Source organism: Pleurodeles waltl, chromosome 7 (assembly GCF_031143425.1).
Source record: "Pleurodeles waltl isolate 20211129_DDA chromosome 7, aPleWal1.hap1.20221129, whole genome shotgun sequence".
NCBI classification, from domain to species: domain Eukaryota; kingdom Metazoa; phylum Chordata; class Amphibia; order Caudata; family Salamandridae; genus Pleurodeles; species Pleurodeles waltl.
Window position 1 is genome coordinate 36716988 of NC_090446.1, and position 19112 is coordinate 36736099.

A 19112-nucleotide genomic window follows, 5' to 3' on the forward strand; every position below is an offset into this window, starting at 1 on the left:
GACAGGTGGAGGACAATGTACCACCCACAGTATCACAACCTACCCGCCCGCCACCTTTTCCGGGGCGGATTCACCGCGAACAAAAAACACAGCGGAAACAGGACTTCGAAGGGAAAACACTCACCTCTACACACCCCACGAGGAACCAGGACGCCATGGAACCAGAGCTTCACATTTTTCCAGCCCTTATCTTCTTGCTCATCTACCAGGAGCACGAACGCTGGCGGCGAAGACCACGGTGAGCACTGCACCTACGACACAGGAAAGGGGGAGGGAAAAAACAGGGACACACACACACAACACCCCCACCCTCACCTACGACAACACACACACACTAATACATATTGATACATTACAATTACACCCCCCAACCCGCCCAGAAGAATGCAAAGACAAAAGGAAATGAGTGTAACCATTGTGATCTATTAAAATCCAGTACGCAAAAATATATATACACTATTAACAATTATATACACCAAGAATAGAAGTCCAGGTATTGCTCCATTTAAGTCCGCGGAACACTGGTCCCACACTGCATGGTCGATGCCCACAAGGTACCTGAACATGACAGAGAGAACACTGCAGGGGCATCAGAGAGTAATATAACAGGCACCTCAGGGGGAAGGGAAAGGGGGGCATCTCAACCGGTTGAGTGCACAACGCCAAATCCACGAGGGGGCCACATGCCCAATGTTCAATCCTGGGGAGTGCAAAGCCACAGTCTCACAAGTCTCTACAGTGGGTGGTTTGCCCACTGTTCAATCCTGGGGAGTGCAAAGCCACAGTCTCTCAAGTCTCTACAGTGGGTGGTTTGCCCACTGTTCAATCCTGGTGAGTGCAAAGCCACAGTCTCTCAAGTCTCTACAGTGGGTGTTTTGCCCATTGTTCAATCCTGAGGAGTGTAAATCCACAGTCTCTCAAGTCTCTACAGTGGGTGTTTTGCCCACTGTTCAATCCTGGGGAGTGCAAAGCCACAGTCTCTCAAGTCTCTACAGTGGGTGGTTTGCCCACTGTTCAACCCTGGGGAGTGCAAAGCCACAGTCTCTCAAGTGAATAACAGTCTCCACTGGTTCTGGGGGGGGGGGCTTTGTGCCCAGAGTGCTTCATCCTGCCAAGGACAGAGGTAGTGGATGTAAATCTCCACTGGTTCCGGAGGGGGCTTTATGCCCAGAGTGCTTCATCCTGCCAAGGACTGAGGTAGTGGATGTAAATCTCCACTGGTTCTGGAGGGGGCTTTGTGCCCAGAGTGCTTCATCCTGCTCCTGGCGGACTCAGTAGCGTCAGTGCTCTTGGCGCTCATGGGCCAGCGGTGCTTGTGGCGGCGGTGTCCTGTTCAGCGGTGCTGGTGGCGGCGGTGTCCTTGGCAGCGGTGTCCTTTTCAGCGGTGCTTGTTGCGGCATTGTCCTCGGCAGCTGTGCTTGTGGCAGCGGTGTCCTGTTCAGCGGTGCTTGTTGCGGCAGTGTCCTTGGCAGCGACTCAGCTGCTGGCGGTCCTGTCTGAGCCTGCGGGTCTGCTGCAGGCGGTCCTGTCTGGGCCTGCAGGGCTATTGCTGGCGGTCCTGTCTGGGTCAGCGGGGCTGCTGCTGGCGGTCCTGTCTGGGCCTGCGGGGCTGGTGCTGGCGGTCCTGTTTGGGCCAGTGGGGCTGCTGCTGGCAGTCCTGTCTGGGCCTGCGGGGCTGGTGCTTGCGGTCCTGCCTGGGCCAGCGGGGCTGGTGCTGGCGGTCCTGTCTGGGCCAGCGGGGCTGGTGCTGGCGGTCCTGTCTGGGCCAGCGGGGCTGATGGCGGTCGCCTCCTGGACAGAGGGGCTGGCGGTCGCCTCCTGGGCAGCGGGGCTGATGGCAGTCGCCTCCTGGGCTCCTTGCCACACTGGCTGCCCTGCTGCCTGGTGCACTCCAGAATCCGGTGATTACTGGCACCACTGATCCCGCCGATGTCGTGGCTGAGGTGCTAGGTTGGGACCTGGAGAATCGGCCCTAGGAGACTGACGGGATGGGGGAGGTGAGGGAAAGATGTCAAGGGTGGACAGGAAAGGTTTCTTGGGAACACTGGGACGGGTAGCTGGAGGGGCTTTGGGAGTGGAGGAATCGGTAGTGGTTGTAGGAGGTGTACGTTTGTTGACTTTGGGTGAAGGTGCATGTGCTGGAGGCTTTTGTGAGGTGGATGGCTGTTGGGTGGGTGTGTGCCTGCGTTTGAGTACCTTAGGAGGTGGCGTCACAGACACACTGGGAGAGGACACAGGGGATGTGTGAATGGTAGTGGGGGTGGTGACTGCACGTGAGCGGGGTGTGGTGGTGGGTGTGCTGGTGATGGAAGTAGTGGCTGTAGATGTAGTGCATGCAGGTGTGAGTGGAGACGAGACTGGGAGGGAGGAGGGAGACGGGGAGGAGGGGGACACAGTGGAGGCAGTGGATGTTGCAATGTCTACATGTGTGTGATGTTTGCGTGAGTGCCTGTGGGATGTGTGGTGCTTATGTTTGCCTGAGCTTCCTTTGTGTGTAGAGGTGTGTGCATGCTGGTCTGATGGTGTGCTTGGAGTATGCTGAGGTACAGGGGTGTGGGTCTGGTTGGAGGTAGTTAGAGGGGGGAGGCTAGAGACAGGAACAATGGCTGCCATCAGAGCTGAGGCCAGAGACTGAAAAGCTCGCTGAAGGGTTGCCTGACCAAAATGAATGCCCTCCTGGAATGCATAGGTTTGTTGCAACTGCCTCTCCACACCCTGGATGGCATTCAAAATGGTAGACTGCCCAACAGTGAGGGACCTGAGGAGGTCAATGGCCTCCTCACTGATGGCAGCAGGGGTGACTGGTGCAGGGCCTGAGGTGCCTGGGGCGAAGGAGATGCCCACCCTCCTGGGTGAGTGGGCACGGGGCAAAGGCTGAGGGGCTGCTGGGAGGGCAGTACTGGTAGGGGGGTGGCGGCTGTACCTTTAGATGGGAGGGCACAGATGGGCCCGCCACCACAAAGGAGCTCCCATCAGAGGACGAGTCTGTATCACTGGTTTCAGCTCCTGTCTCCGCTGTGGAGCTCCCCTCGCCCTCCGTCCCACTGGCAAAATCAGACTCCGTAGTGTCACCCTCCAGGGCCATGTGGGATGCAGCTCCCTCCTGCTCCGGTGCCACTGCTCCTCCGACTGATGATGCTAATGCACACAAGAACAGGGAGACCACAAAAAGGGGGGGGACGACAGAAAAAAGACATGTTGAGTGCATGCATTACCGCTACCGTTGGCAGACACAACAGACACAGAAGCCCCCTGCACTACGCTGCGCACTTTGGGTCTACTATTCAATCCCTGGGACATGGCCTACAAGGCTCTGTCCGACATTTGCACACATGGATGTCACAGGAGCCGTACTAGGTGTAGTTGGCACTGTACACAGGTGGGGTGGGGTGCCACAGGGTCTGCCTGAAAAAGGGGACCAAACTAGCACACTCGCCCTGGCCTAGGGAAACCCACAGCCCACCTCCCCCACCCAGACACCTCCACTGCACGCTGAATCAGCAGAATGAGAGTGTACTCACCCCCTTGTTGCTGCTGTGATGCCCTCAAGCGTCCATCCAACTCCGGGTACGCCACCGCCAGGATCCTGAACATCAGGGGGGTCATGGTGCGATGGGCACCCCTCCCACGTAGGGAGGCCATCCCCAGCTGGGCCTCTGCCGTCTTCTTGCTCCAGCGGCGAATGTCCTCCTATCTCTTACGGCAGTGGGTGTTCCGTCTGTGATAGACCCCCAGGGTCCGGACTTCCTTGGCGATGGCACGCCAAATATCCTTCTTCTGGTGGGCGCTGACCTACAGGAATTGTACAGGGGAAAAAGAGAAGTTATTACCAACTGCACCGTCACAGTCATTGGCTCGCATCCCTGCCCTTGCCATGTGGCCCATGCACTCACCGTCATTTCATGCACGCCTCATTCTCCCTCCCCCCCTATCTTTCATCCATCCCACTCCACACAGGCATAGCCCATACAGCATGCTCCCTGTGTACTTACCTGTTTGTCTGGAGGACCGTCGAGTAGCGTGTACTGGGGGAGGACCCCATCCACGAGTTTCTCCAACTCCTCGATGCTGAAGGCAGAGGCCCTTTCCCCAGACGCACGAGCCATTGTCTCTTCCAGACTGAGGTCACAGCAGCACTTGTAGTGTAAGTCCTCTCCTGTCGAAGATCAAGTATCGAGTGATTGAACAGATAAAAAATGACGGTCATGTCCGCGGCGGTGCGTACCGTCACTGCCGGCGTACATCATCATTGGCTCCTGGGACCCATAGGGTCCAATGTTGACCAATGCAGAATTGTGCCGCGGTCTTCGACCGCCAGGGCAGTTACCTCATATCTCATTGTCCCACTTTACAGGTCAGGCAGCAGCCATTTCAGGGGCCTACATGGCTTTATTTTTAACTGTGTCACACAGAACTAGGCCTTGCCTCAACACTCATACATGCACATTTCGGATTATGAATTGTGTTCTGTGTAAGCTATGTGTGCGTACCTCTGAGTTGGTTGACTCTGTGCTCGCTGTTGTCCTGTCGCGTGGGCTCTCATTATCCTAAATGAGACTACTGGATTTCTAGGCAGCAGGATCATTCCCGTTGTGGGGGACTGAGTCGGACCCACTTGGAAGGACCTATGTCACCCCAAACCCAGTTTTGCCCCAGCTAACTAGCAGTGCCTCAGTTCTCCAAAAGGGAAGAGATGATTGGGCAGCCGAGCGCATGACATCTTTGGAACTTCTCAGGGAAGTCGAGGTCACTCAGATCCAAGCCAACTCTCTCATTTACAATATGATCTCATATACAAATGACAAAGGCAGTGTAAGTTTTATATAATGTTTTAATAAAACGACAGCATTTTAGATATTAAGGCGTGAGCCGCAATAACCAGAACCATACAACACAGTAGGATTGAAATAGTCACAAGGAGAGTGAAACATAAGAACAACGCTATCATGGTGTTTAACAATTTCTACTCTCTCTCTCAGCTAGTTCTATTTCGAGCACAGCATGTTAAGCTTCTAACTTGCCTTTCTGAATCCCTGGGGAGACATCAGCCCTCATACCTGAGCAAAGGCCTGTGATCTGGTTCAGCACCTCCAACAAGGCAGTCAGCGTCTAGTTCTGGTTCCCTGGTCGGAATCTCCCTCTTGCATGTATTGGGACAAGGAAGTGTTTTTATAACTAACATGTCAGCGTGATCACAAAATGTCCCTACGCAGGAATGCCAAAGACTAAACTCCTACCACGTCTATCAGCAATGTACCAGACTGTATCCTTGACTGAAGCACAGAGTGAACAGGAATGTGTTATGGAGAACTCTAGTGCTGAAGTAGGCTAAACAGTGTGATATAAAAAATAAAACAAGACCGTAGAACTGGTTATTTGAAAAATAACAGTACGAAGCCGAATAAAAGCATTTAGAGCAAAGTGCACAGAGGCTCTAAGCTGCGAGCAAAGGAATAAAATACATTCAGGGCAAAATGCACAAAGGCCTAAAGCCTGAAGCTAATGCGCAAAGGCTACGTAAAACTGACCACACTACAGTCCTTCATAGGCACCGTCCGCTGGGACATGTGAGGAGATGGCGGCATCCAGACCGCTGGTGGACCTGTCGACAATGGAGGAAAGACATGTAATCATCACCTACAGGTTTGATCGTGCCACAATCCTGGAACTGTGTGCCCAGTTGGAGCCAGACCTGATGTCAGCTATCCGCCATCCCACAGGAATCCCCCCTCAAGTGCAAGTGCTGTCAGTACTCCATTTCCTGGCAAGTGGGTCATTTCAAACAACAGTGGCCATAGCATCAGGGTGTCCCAGCCTGTGTTTTCCAACGTGTTGTCCAGAGTGTTGTCTGCCCTGCTGAAACACATGCGGAGCTTCATCGTTTTCCCTCAGGTGGAGGATTTGCCTACTGTGAAAGGTGACTTCTATGCCCTGGGACATATCCCCAACATCATAGGTGCCATTGATGGGACACATCTGGCCTTAGTACCCCCCGCAGGAGTAAACAGGTGTACAGAAACCGGAAGAGTTATCATTTGATGAATGTGCAGATGGTGTGTTTGGCAGACCAGTACATCTCCCATGTGTGTGCAAAATTCCCTGGCTCAGTGCATGACGCTTACATCCTGCGGAATAGCAGCATCCCTTATGTGATGCGGCAACTCTAGAGGCACTGTGTGTGGCTACTAGGTCAGCACATGGAAGCAAGTCAGTAGGAATAGTTGTCTGGGTCTGGGGATATCCCCACAGGTTAGTGTGTGTCTAACAGTTGTCCCTCGCCTTTTTCAGGTGACTCTGGCTACCCCAACCTGTCATGGCTACTGACCCCAGTGAGGAATCCCAGGACAAGGGCAGAGGAACGCTACAATGAGGCCCATGGGTGAACTGCGAGGATTATAGAGCGGACCATCGGCCCCCTGAAGGCCAGTTTCAGGTTTTTCCCTATTCTACTCACCAAAGAAGGTGTGCCAGATCATCGTGGCCTGCTGTATGCTTCACAACTTAGCTTTGCGATGACAGGTGCCTTTTCTGCAGGAGGATGGTCCAGATGGAGGTGTTGTGGCAGCTGTGGAGCCTGTGGACAGTGAAGACGAGGAAGCAGAAGAAGAGGACATCGACAACAGGAACTCGGTTATCCTGCAATAGTTCTAGTGAGACACAGGAAAGAAGACAAACCTGTCTACTACATGTGATTTAACACTACTACCTCTCTACTGTCTGTCCTTTTCACCCAGTGTATGGTCACTGAGTTTTCACTTTCCCTTACGATTTCACAGATGTGGGTCCCACTGTGTGACATCTGCTATGTTTCCTCATGGACTAGAGCTGTGTGACATAGGTATGTTGATATTACAATTGAAAGAGCATTTTGTCACTGTCATTGCTAATACACTATTTTGAAATCACAGACAGACTCCAGATTGTTTTGTGCTTTAAGTGTGTTTATTTAAGTGCTCAATATTGGAGGGTGCTGTAAAATGGGGAGGAGTGACGGTGGAGGAATGTACATGGCAGAGTCCAGTCTATTAGTCTCACAGGTGCATTGTCCAAAGGGGCATAGGAAGTGGAGCTGGGGCAGTTTGAGGATGGACCGGGTGACAAGGTGGGACCAAAGGATGACATTCGGGGTGGTCTCATTTCTTGGCGGGGGTCTTGGCATCATTCTCTGTCTTTGTCCTGGATCTCGGGTTCCATTTGCGGGGTGGTTCTCCTCTGCAGGGGGTGGGGTGCTGGTGTGGTGGTCCTGTGGCGGTGCCTCCTGTCCACTAGCGCCGGCGGAGGTGGTGGGCAGTTCATCGTCCAGGCTAGTGTCAGGGGCCCCTTGTTGTGCCACAGTGTCCCTCCTGGTGTTGAGGACTTCCTTCAGCACCCCTACGATGGTGCCCAGGGTGGTGTTGATGGATTTGAGTTTCTCCCTGAAGCCAAAATAATGTTCCTCCTGCAGCCGCTGGGTCTTCTAAAACCTGGCCAGTACCGTTGCCATCGTCTCCTGGGAATGATGGTGTGCTCCCATGATGTTGGAGAGGGCCTCGTGGAGAGTGGGTTCCCTGGGCATGTCCTCCCCTTGTCGCACAGCAGCCCTCCCAGTTCCCCTGTGTTCCTGGGCCTCTTTCCTTTGAACGGTGTGCCCACTGCCACTGCCCCCAGGTCCCTATTGTTGTTGGGGTGGTGGGTTAGCCTGGGTTCCCTGTAGTGGTGGATACACTGCTGATTGACGTGTCCTGGGGGAAGAAGTATGGGTCCGCTGGGTGGGTGCTGTGCTGGTGTTTCCAGAGGGGGGAAGCTCTGTGGTGGCCTGTGACTGTGTGAGGGGAACCGACTGTCCTGAGGTCCCAGTTGGGCCGGGCTTGTCGTCTAGATCCAGTTGGACAGAGGTGCTGTCATCACTGTGGGCCTCTTCTGTTGGTGGTGTGGACATGTGTGGACCCTCCTGTGCGGTGACGTTGGGTAGGGGTCCTTCAGGGGTTTAATAGCATGATTATTGCATCTGTGTGTACCATGGTGTGCAATGCGTGGGTGACCGTGTACCCCAGTGCTTGCATTCCTGTATGGGACCTTGTGTGATGATGGTTTTGGGGGGTGTATGGGTATGTGCCGTGGCCATGCATTGGTGATGGGTATCCATGCTTTGGTGTTGCATGCAGGGCTTGGTGTTGGGATGTGTGGTTTGTGATAGTGGGACATCTGTGAGGAGTTGGAGTGATGGGGGTGAGAGCGAGGGTGGGGGTATGTGATAGCATGCAGGTAGGGTGGAGGATAAGGTAGTTAAGGTTTGACTTACCAGCGTCCATTCCTCCAGCTACTACTTCGAGGTCCTCAGGATGCAGAATCGCCAAGACTTGCTCCTCCCAAATTGTTAGTTGTGGGGGAGGAGGTTGGGGTCTGCTGCCAGTCCTCTGGACCGCAAGGTGGTGTCTGGAGACCACAGAACGCACCTTCCCCTGTAGGTCGTTCCACCTCTTCCTGATGTTATCCCTATTTCTTGGGTGCTATCCCACTGCGTTGACCCTGTCCACTGTTCTGTGCCATAGCTCCATCTTCCTAGCTATGGAGGTGTGCTGCACCTGTGATCTGAATAGCTGTGGCTCTACCTGGATGATTTCCTCCACCATGACCCTGAGCTCCTCCTCAGAGAACCTGGGGTGTCTTTGCCGTGCCTTGGGGTGGTGTGGGTGATGTGTGGGGAAAGTGTGTTGTGATATGTGGGCTGATATTTAGTGGAGTGTTGTGTGGGGTGCGTGGATGTTATGTGGGTGATGGTGTTGTGTGCCTGTCGATGCTTGGTTGTCGATTTTAGCGTCTCTCTCTGGCCTTCTTTCGGGATTTTGGTAGTAGGGGTTTGTGGGTGATGTGGGTGTGTGTTTTATATTGTATTGGGTGTGTGGGAGTGGTGTGTGTATGTGTATCAGGTGTGTGTATTTAGATTTGTCCAATGTGGATGTGTTTTGAAAGTGTGTGTGTATTTTGAGCGCAGCGGTGTGTACCGCCAATGGAATACCGTGGTTGAAAGACCGCCGCGTGGATTCGTGGGTCGTGATAGTATGGGCGTATTCCTGTTGGCGTGATGGTGGAGGCTTTGTTTTCACCAGTTTATCACTGACCTTTGGTGTGGCGGACTTGTGTGGGTGTCTGAATTTTGGCGGATTCCGAGCTGTGGGTCATAATGGCCGTGGTGGAATTCCAAGGCCGCGGTGGTGTGTTGGCGGTTTTTCTGCCCGGCGGTAAGCGGCTTTTACCGCCAATGTTGTAATGTTACCCATATTGCTTATAAGTAGTACTTTCACCTATTCACAATATATGCCTATGCATGTGCAACTTGTAAATGTGTGTTCGTTTCCACTATAGTCATTAAAACAGGTATGTGTAACTCACTTTTTAACAAGTACCATCAGTGGTGTTAATAGATGATTACAAGTAGCATGATGCCCTGTTTTATATCTGTAATACAATGGTGCAATGCAATGTTGCTCTACCTCCCTTTATCTCCAAATATGCTCATGTGTCAAAAAGTTGTTCATTCGTCAGTCCCATGTCATGCTATGTATGAAAATGTCAGCTGTTGAGTTGATCAAGCATGTTGACACTTTCTCATAGCTACACAGTATTGACATGATTGCTCACATAATTCATAGTCTGTTGAATCCAACAATTGCTACCATATTATATTGCATGCTGAATAGAAGCAGTATCCACACACAAATTACTTTGCAGTGTCTGTATTGTAATCAATGTCATTTTTTTCAATTAAGTTGTTCTACAGTTTGTCTACTTTTTCCAGCCTGCTAGACCTTAGAATGGTTTAGTACTCAAACCTTCTCACTACTGTGTTGGGTTGAATATATGGTTGAATGTCTCATACATGTAATGTACACTTCCTAACTAACATTTTGCATTTCAGGACATCTATACAACAACATTACTGGAGTTTGCATGTGTGTACAATCAGCCTGCATGTATAAAATAATGAAAATCACACAAAGGCCAAATAGTTCTATCATTCAGAATTTTCTTTTAGGTTACCTCATTTGTAGCTGAAGACATATTTGAGGTACAAACCAGATTTTAATGTCATATTGTCTGCATTATTTTCAGGTCCAACACCCAGGGCCAGTTGACCACCGTCTGCTACTAAAGACACCTACACTCCAGATCAGGATCGAGCCTTCATTGGAGAATTCACTCCTGAAAGTCCGGGTGACTGGGGGCACCCTTACTCATCTGGTCTGTCTGGGCAGACAGGTCCGGTGAGTCTCACTAGGCATTGGTTGCTCTTGAGACAAGACCAACACTGCCTCCACTTGTGTCAGGAACTAGTGGAATGGTGTGCACTGCTGTCAGGGCACACAGTAGTCAAGGTAGTGGTTGTGGGAGGAATCTGTGAGCCAGCAAAACGAGGCAACAGGCACAACACTCACCCAGACCACAATTGACTGCGTTTTGGGAGCAGTACAACAGTACCAAAATGGACTAGGTGATATCCAAACTCCAGAAGATCAAACAGGTATGGAGGGCGCTATTGTTGGAAATCAGAATTCACAATGAACACATGAGCTCCTTGCCTGGGGTGCTTTTGGATATATGTCACCACATGTGCAGGGCTTTTCTGGTACCATCTGCCCCTTTCTGTGGACCTTCTACATCTGGACAAAATACACTAATGCCAGCCATAGACAGGAAGGCCCTGTTACAAGAGGCGCTTGCTCCCGGAACCCAGTCCCTGCACCTGTCCCCTCCCTCCTCAGACAGGACAGTCATCTGGGCCACCATGAGTTGATGGCAAGACCTTTACCACCAACGCGAAGAGACACCCATCCTAATTTTCCCCAGTGTGTGACTAGCATTCACTCTGTGGACTCAGGGACACATTTACCTTTTTTGAAGATAGTTGCATTTTCTACATTGGACTACAAACAATTGTGCCTCCACTAATATACTTTCATCCACCATAGTAGACTTATTTTATTGTTTTGTTCATTGTTTTATTGGTGAGAACACTTTTTATTTTCTTTGTATCATGTAAATAAATACTGATGACACATACTCCAAGACTGCTGTTGTATTTAAGCTGGAGAACATGTGATAGTTCTGAGACCCTAGGACATGAGAAGGGAGCTGTTTCTATCTCCTTGGTCAATGCCCCCCCTCATTAATACACAGTCCTGGTACATTGCAGGGATCCTTTTAAAACTGGCAATGTGTACTAGCAGAGTTTCATTGCAGGACATGAGTTGATCTGTTTTCAGGAGTGCTGGCCTTTGACTAATTTTCATAGGCAGCTAGTCACTTTAGGGATGCAAGGAAGTTGTCAATCGTCTAATGTTTACTGAAGGTCCGTAAACTAAAATAGATTATCTGATTTCTGGGACTGAATGGGTCACATATTTTTTACGTATTTTCATCCTCTTAGGAAAAGTGATTGAAGATGAGGAAAGGGATCGCTTGCCACCTAATTATTCCCATCAGGTTATTCAATTTAGTAACTCAATTACTGTGAAGGAGGTGGAGTCAGCCTTAGACAGGGCATCTGTAGGAAAGTGCTGGGTCCAGAAGGTGTCCCTTTAGATCTCTTTAAAAACAATCCTGCTCTTTGGGCCCCAATTTTTATGAATATCTCAAGAGCAGCCATTCTTGGTCAACTCCCTGTTTCCAGGAATGAGTCGTTTGTGGTTCCAATTTTTAAAAAAGAGGATAGAAATCAACTGGCGGGTTACAGTCTGATTTCCTAGAGAGATGCCATGGCCAAGGTTCTGGGCAAAATGTCGTTAGCCCGTTTGGAGTTGTGTGCCAGTGTTAGAAATCGGGTCTCTACTTGGCAGAGGTATTCACCTTTGTCCAAGTAGGGACCATAATCCTAGTCAGGGTATGTTGCACACAATCCAAATTATATTGTGCCCAAACTCTGGTAGCTTGGCACTGTGCAGTCAGGCTGAACTTAGAAGGCAATGTGTAAAGTATTTGTGCAATAGATCATGCAATAACACAGTGGAAACACCACAAAAATATGCCACACAGGTTTAGAAAAATAGATTATATTTATCTAGTTAAATTAATGTCAAAACAAGAAAGATTCAATGAGCATAAATTGAAATATCACTTTTGTAAGATTAAAAAACAGTCTTAGATCTTAAAAATCAACAGTTGTCTCTTCTTTGCACAAAGTATCTGGTTTGCATCACAATTACCACACACGGCGACCACAGAGGAGGAGATGCAGGGAAAAATAAGGTGTGTGTCGGATTTTCTGTTGCGGCACACATGATGCGTCATTTATTTCAGTGATGCAGGGGCTGTCTGTCGATTTCCGGTGCGCAGTCTTGGGTCGTCACTGCGATGAGGGGGTCTTTTGACACCCAGGGATGATGCGTGGAAAATCCTGGGCATGCAGGAGAAAGTCAAAGTGTTTTTTCGATCTGGTATGGTGATGAATTGAATTTTCCATCACACGGCAGACAATGCGTTGATTCTTCACTCAGGAAGTCGGCTGCATTGTTCCAGCTCGTCTGTGTGTTGATCTGGTAGAGCTGTGTGTGTCGAATTTCTGGTCGCAAAGCAGGCACTGAATCAATCTTCTCTGAGGAAGTCATGCTGCGTCACTCCAGTTCAGCTGTGCAGTGATTTTCTCATGGCAAGGCAAGCTGTGCTTCATTTTCTGTCAGGCTGTGCATCGATTTTCGGTGCACAGGAGTTTCTTCAGGAGATGAAGTATTTTTGGACTTGAGACTTCAGGAAACAGGAGTCAAGCTTAATCCAAGCCCTTGCAGAGCACTTACCAGCAAATTCAGAGGCCAGCAAAGCAGCATGACAACAGCAAGGCAGCAGTCCTTCACAGCAAAGCAGCCCAGGTGAGTCCCCTGGGCAGCCAGGCAGTTCCTCTTGATGGGTTGCAGGATCTGGTCCAGAAGTGTCTGATCTGGTGGGGTCAGAGACCCAGTTTTGTACCCAAAAATGCCCTTGAAGTGGAAGAGACTTCAAAGAGTGGTTTTGAAGTGCACATGGTCCCCTTTCAGTACAGTTCTGTCTGCCAGGGTGCCAGTAGGGGTCTGGCAGTCCACTACAGGTCACTGCAAGTTTCCAGCAGGATTCCTCCATCTCCCTCCCCTTTGACTTCAGACCAAAGAAATTGCATCCGGACTCTCCAGGACCCAACAATCTGCAACAAAGATGAAGACTTAACCTGCAACAATGTTTTCATGGCACCTTCCAGTTTCTGCAACATTTCCCCAGTGATGCATCCTCTGAGGACAGCTCGCCTTCAATCTGCACAGGAAAGAAGAAGGAATCTCCTTGGAGTCTCTTCCCTGCATCTGCAGGCACCAACAGCAATGACCTCTGGCTGTGGTGATCCCCTCTCCTGCTGAGTTGCGTGGATCCTGCATCACGGCTGTTGGGTGCAAGTGGTCCCATCGGTACTCTCTTCTAGCTGTTCCACTGGGTGGAGGTAAGCCCTTACCTTCCCATGCAGGACAGTACCCCTGTGCATCACATCTTTTGCAGCTGCCAAGGCTTGTTGGCACTTCCTTCAAGGGGTCTTCAGGCATCCTGTAGCTCCCGCCCCCACACTCCTTCCTGCATTACACAGCTCCCTGACTGGCTCTCCTGTGGTGTGGGAATCCTTTTCGTAGTGCTGCATGGGTGCCATTTGCAACTTCTGTGTAAATGTCCTGTTGGACTCCTGTGAGAGCTGCCTATGCTTCTATGGGCTCTCTGTGACTCTGCGGGCCCCCTTGTGCTCCCCCTCCTCGGATGAGTCCTTCTAGACCCTACTGGTCCCCGGCAGGACCACTTTCTGCAAACCAAGGGTTTTGCCTGGGCCAAGGCTTGTTGGTGGAATCCAGACATGCAAACCTGACTGCAATCTTTCTTTCAGCGTGGGACATCACATTCATCCTCCAGGATCTTTATTCCGACTCCAAGGCTGCAGTGCTGACTTTCCTTCCTCACTGTCAACCACCTCTTGCATCCTCAGCTTGGTGGATATGGGCTCCTGCCCCACTGGACTCTGCTGTGTCTTCTGTGCTTTGTCCCCTCTTTCTACAGGTCTTCCTCTTCAGGAATCCACCATTGGTTTCTTGCAATCATCTCTGGGTTTTGGAGTTCGCTTCTTTTCTTCGTAGTAGGTGTTTTGGGGAAATTCTAGTGATTTACTCCTACTTTGCTGGTTGCTGGGTGGTGTTGTGGTACTTACCTTTGTGCTTTCCTGGTACCTCCAGTGCCCCTCTACACACTCCACTTACCTAGATGGGGGTCCAACTCTCGCATTCCATATTTTTTGTATCTGGTACGAGCTCCCCCTAGGGTCACTATTCTATATTGTGTTTTACACTATTTTTGCAGTTTTCAAACTGGTCTTATGCCTATTTGTGGCTACTAGTGTAGATATGTTGTGTGTTACTTATCTCCAAAGAGAGTATTGTCTCTATGGTAATTTTTTTCACAGGAACGCCTACCTTGCATCTCATTCAGGCAAAGTAGGTTTCCACGTCCAGAAAATGACTTTAACTCCATAAATTTGGTTCTAGACTTTTGGTTATTCTCCTTTGGAGGCTTCACTGGAATAACACAGTGACAATATTTATGGATTTGGTGTAGATAGCACCAACCCCATTATTCCCACTTAAGGTGTTCATCAGGGGTGCATTTTGACTCCTTTCTTTTTCTTGTCTATATTAATGGATTGGAGGCCTTTTGCTGCAAAATAATTTGATTATCCAATTTTTGGTACATACATTTTTTCATTGTTGCTTCATTCTGATGACACAGTTCTCTTGGCAAGAACATCAAACAGTCTACAGAAAGTTCTTGATGCCTTTGGAGAATATACATCCTGATGACCGAAATCCTAAGACTAAGGAGGTCATTATGAGTTTGGTGGACAGTTTTTACTGACGGCTGGTCTTCCGACGGGGAGTTTGCCGCCACACAGACTACCTCCCCGCCGGCCCCATTAAAAGTTTCCTGCTAGGTCAGCAGGCAGAAACAAGAGTTTCCACCCACTGGCCTAGTGGGAAATAGGCTACAACATTGTCTCTGGCTCAGCAAAGCAGACAGTGAACATTGCGATAGTGCTGGCCAGGAGGGGCCCTGCACTGCCCACCCCAAGCTAATGGACAGTGAAGGGGCCCCCCTAGGGACCCCTGCACCCATTGTACACCAGCATTTTCATGGCGATCCTACCACCATAAAAAAGCTGGCGGAGAATGAGGTCATAATCCCCAGGGCATCACTGCTTGCAGCACTGCCCTGGCTGATTAGGACCACCATCAACAGCCAGACCGCCGAGATCTCTGATTCTGGTGGAGATGGCGGTTCCCTAGCAGCTCGACCGCCAGTTTTTTAATGTGGCTGATCTACCACTGCATTGGCGGTGGTCCATCCGCGAGTCTAGTGACCGCCAGACTCATAATGAGGCCCTAAGACTTTGTTTAAAAAGGCTAAGACTTTTTATGTACAAGGTAATCCAGTGGTTAATGTCCCCGGTTTTTGCTAATCAAAATTCTTTTTAGTAATCAGATGAACTGGGAGCCCCTTGTAACATCAAGGGCACAACAAGCCAATAGAGTAGTTGATGCACTTTTTCGCTTCACAGCCAAATTCGGGCAGAAACCGGTAAAATAGTTATTAAGTTTATATGAAGCAAAAGGTCTGTCAGTAGCCATCTATGGGAATGGTGTGTGGGGATATAATGACTGTTCAAAGCTCCAGGTTATAGAAAATACTATTCTCAGCAGATTGCTGATGGTCCTCTAAGGGGCCTCAACCTCTCTTGAGCAGGCGTTAAAAGTGCCGTAAAAAATGGCGCAAGAAAATCTCATAGATTTCCTTACACCATTTTTCCAGCTCCCCTAACAGGGGAACGCCCCCTTTGCATACATTATGCCTGGCACGGGCATAATGTCGCACAAAGGGGTAGAGGGTGGTGCAATGCATGCATTGCAACACCCTGTAAATAAGGCGCGGGATTTCAGCCTCATTGGCCCACATTAACGTAAAAAACAATGACGTTAATGTGGCACAAGGTGGCGCTAGGGCACTATAAATATGCCCCTTAGTTTTTTGACGAAGTTGCCCATATTCCCCATTCTGCTAAATCCCTTTTAAAGGTAGCTTACAAGGAAAGATCCGTGGCTACTTGTCACTGAGTGCCTCTAGGATTTTATCTTATCATAGTGCGATTGTCTCTGCTCCAGTGTGCCAATTATATTTGTCATTTATTTCAAATTCTCAGCAAAGATTTTATTTGACTAGATTTTGTTTGGGCACTGTGCACCTTTTTAGTGTTGTTTCCCACACAAGGAGGTTGGCTGGATAAGCTTCCTTCCTATCCATGTGATAATGCCTCACAGCAATTCACTATTCATTTTTTATTTTTTTGCCCACTTTACCACTCGTTAAGGTTGACTTTTTTGTTCCCATTATTAAGACTGGCCCGGCCCAGTTCATATCAAGAGACTCCTGTACTCACTTGGGTCCCAGGAAATTAGTTTAGCTGTTACAAATTTTTATAAGGGGGGCTTCTTCCATTAAGAGAATATATGCTTAATGGCTGCTTTGAGATTTGGGATATGAACGTGTGACACTCAGATTTTTTACTAGTGTTTTGTGATTTGTATGACATTTTTATCACGGTTTGTGATTGCTGTTTTTATGTATTTTTATGTGCTTTTATGATTTAATAAAATCAAATAAAGCTTTACAACTGGCTGACTCACTGACTGACTGCTGTTCTATTTATTGTGATAGTTCATTTTTCATGTTTTTTGTTCAGAATCATTTTGTCAAATAAATTGAACAAGTAGTTGCAAAGAAAAATTAGATATGACAAAGAGTGAACGTGTTACCCATTTCTTTTAAACATAATGAATCAAAATCACAATGTATTGGTATCATATTTTTGTAGGTAACAAGTCTTTGAAAAAATCAGAGCTGGTTGTCACAAAAATTCATATTCCCAATAGTCAGTGCCATTTAGAGGTTGACCCTTCACAGCCTTGACACATGGAAGAAATGGCATTTTTCAAAAATCCAAATTAAATAAGCTAAATATCATTGTTTCATGACATCAGCATGAGCCAGACATCCTCCCTTCCCAACAATAATCTATAATCAATAACACCAACAGTCTACATCATGGTAGTCACAAAATGTGAGACCACAGGACCATTTCGGTACACTGTGGCAGTATCTGGAAGCATGGTACAGCCACAAGTAAGTGGTGTTCTACAAACCATTCTTGTAACTATGATGGAACACATCAATGGCTTCATACTCTGAACACGAATTGAAGATTTAGCCATTGTAAACGGAGATCACTATGATATAGCTTGACATACAAATATGGCTAGAGCAAGTAAAGCAGCACATGTTGCCTTGGTGGCAATAGCCAACAGAAAACAGGTCTGGTACAATCTAAAAAACTCCCATTCAATCACTGTGCAAGTTGCCCCTGTACAAGATCTGTACATCCAAAGTGAGTGTCTGGTATAGTGAATACTACACTTCCCATAAGTAACAAATGTGTAAATCAAAATGAACAATCTGCTCAACAGGTGGAGTCATTATGCTACCCCACTAGTGTCAAATGAGTGTGAGTGAACCTTCCACACTTACATAAACACAACCAAGCCCCAGCACAGAAAGGCGATGGTAAGACTTGTTTTGGACAAAAAGGGTCAAAAATGGCCTCAAACCAGAACCAGGCATCTGGCTTGAGTCTCGCTCAAGCTTTCAGCTACTTCATCACTTCTCCCTGAACTAATTAGATTAAAACACCGGCCATCTTTGATTTGTATGTCAAAAGTTCAGGATTGGAAACAGTGCCCCTAATTACTTGGTGTGAAGTGGCAACCCTAAAATATGTGGCAAAGATTGTTGTGCAGTAAAGGCAGGCTTCTTGCTTTCTAGCTGATGTTTGGAAATTCTGTTTTGATTTTATAAACTAACGGCAAAGTTTTGTAATATCATGCAGTGTTTTTATTACTGTCTTAAATTCCAGGGAAGGCAGAAACTTGTTAAAACATCATAAAGGACAGAAGAGCAACTGGGGTTCGGGAGGCATGGCCATAATGTGAGCTAGGAACCCAGATAAGCAGCACTGTTGGGAAGTGTCTGGAGTGTTTATTCATTGTGATGACGGTTCACTTGAGCCACGTGCTGGGCTGTGCAGTGAGAATCAGAATAAAGTCTTTGCAGGTAAGCCACCAGCCCTATTCATGTAACTAAGCCTCTAAGACAATAAATAAATATCCATCTATGCATCTATGTTTTATGACTTTTGTTAATCATCAATATATGCCTGAAAAGCTGCACCAAGAGCAGGTTCCTAGGCACACAACTGGGTTTGTCTGATGACTTCTCATGTAATCTTATGCGCAGTATTCTCCAGAGCAGAGGGGACATGGAAACCCCTGCGGAAATGCACTGGAATAACATTTTTAATTGTGGAAAAAGTCCTTCCTATACATCCTCTAAATCTGGGGGTGATCCATTCCCCTTACCATCCTGGAAGAACAGTTACTTCATTCTCTGACCAAACATCCATTTCAACGATTTTAGTGGGATTTATAAATGTGGATTTCCCTGCACTTATTGCAAAGAAAACCATCATGCTTTCAAGAAATCACTGTGGATTCCGGGCAGGCATGAAAAGGTAAACTTAGTAGCAAGTTTACGTTTCTAACCAAATTCACCTTTGTGAGTGAGACCCATTTGTTAAGCACATAGTATATAAACGCATAGATGGGACAAGAGAGAAATTGGGGGTTGGAAAGCGAATCTTTCATCAAAACTCAGTGTAGCTGGAACGAGATCTTGCTATCAAAAGCCACAAAGTATGGTTTAGAAGAAATATGTACTCTTCATCGGGGTGTCCAGGGGAGCAGGACCTCTACCAGATTATTAGGATATTCATTTAAGATTGGGCTATGTAAAATTCTTCTGAATTGAAGGCATGAACATAATCAGTGGATAACGCAGCTCAATGTAGCTATCAGCAGCACCTCCATTCTCAGGCACAGGCTTCCTCAAGACCGGTACCAGCAGTTCAAAAGGTTTTAGACACTTTTTCTAAGAGTATATAGTTCACACTCCTCACAAATAGCTACAATCCTTGCACG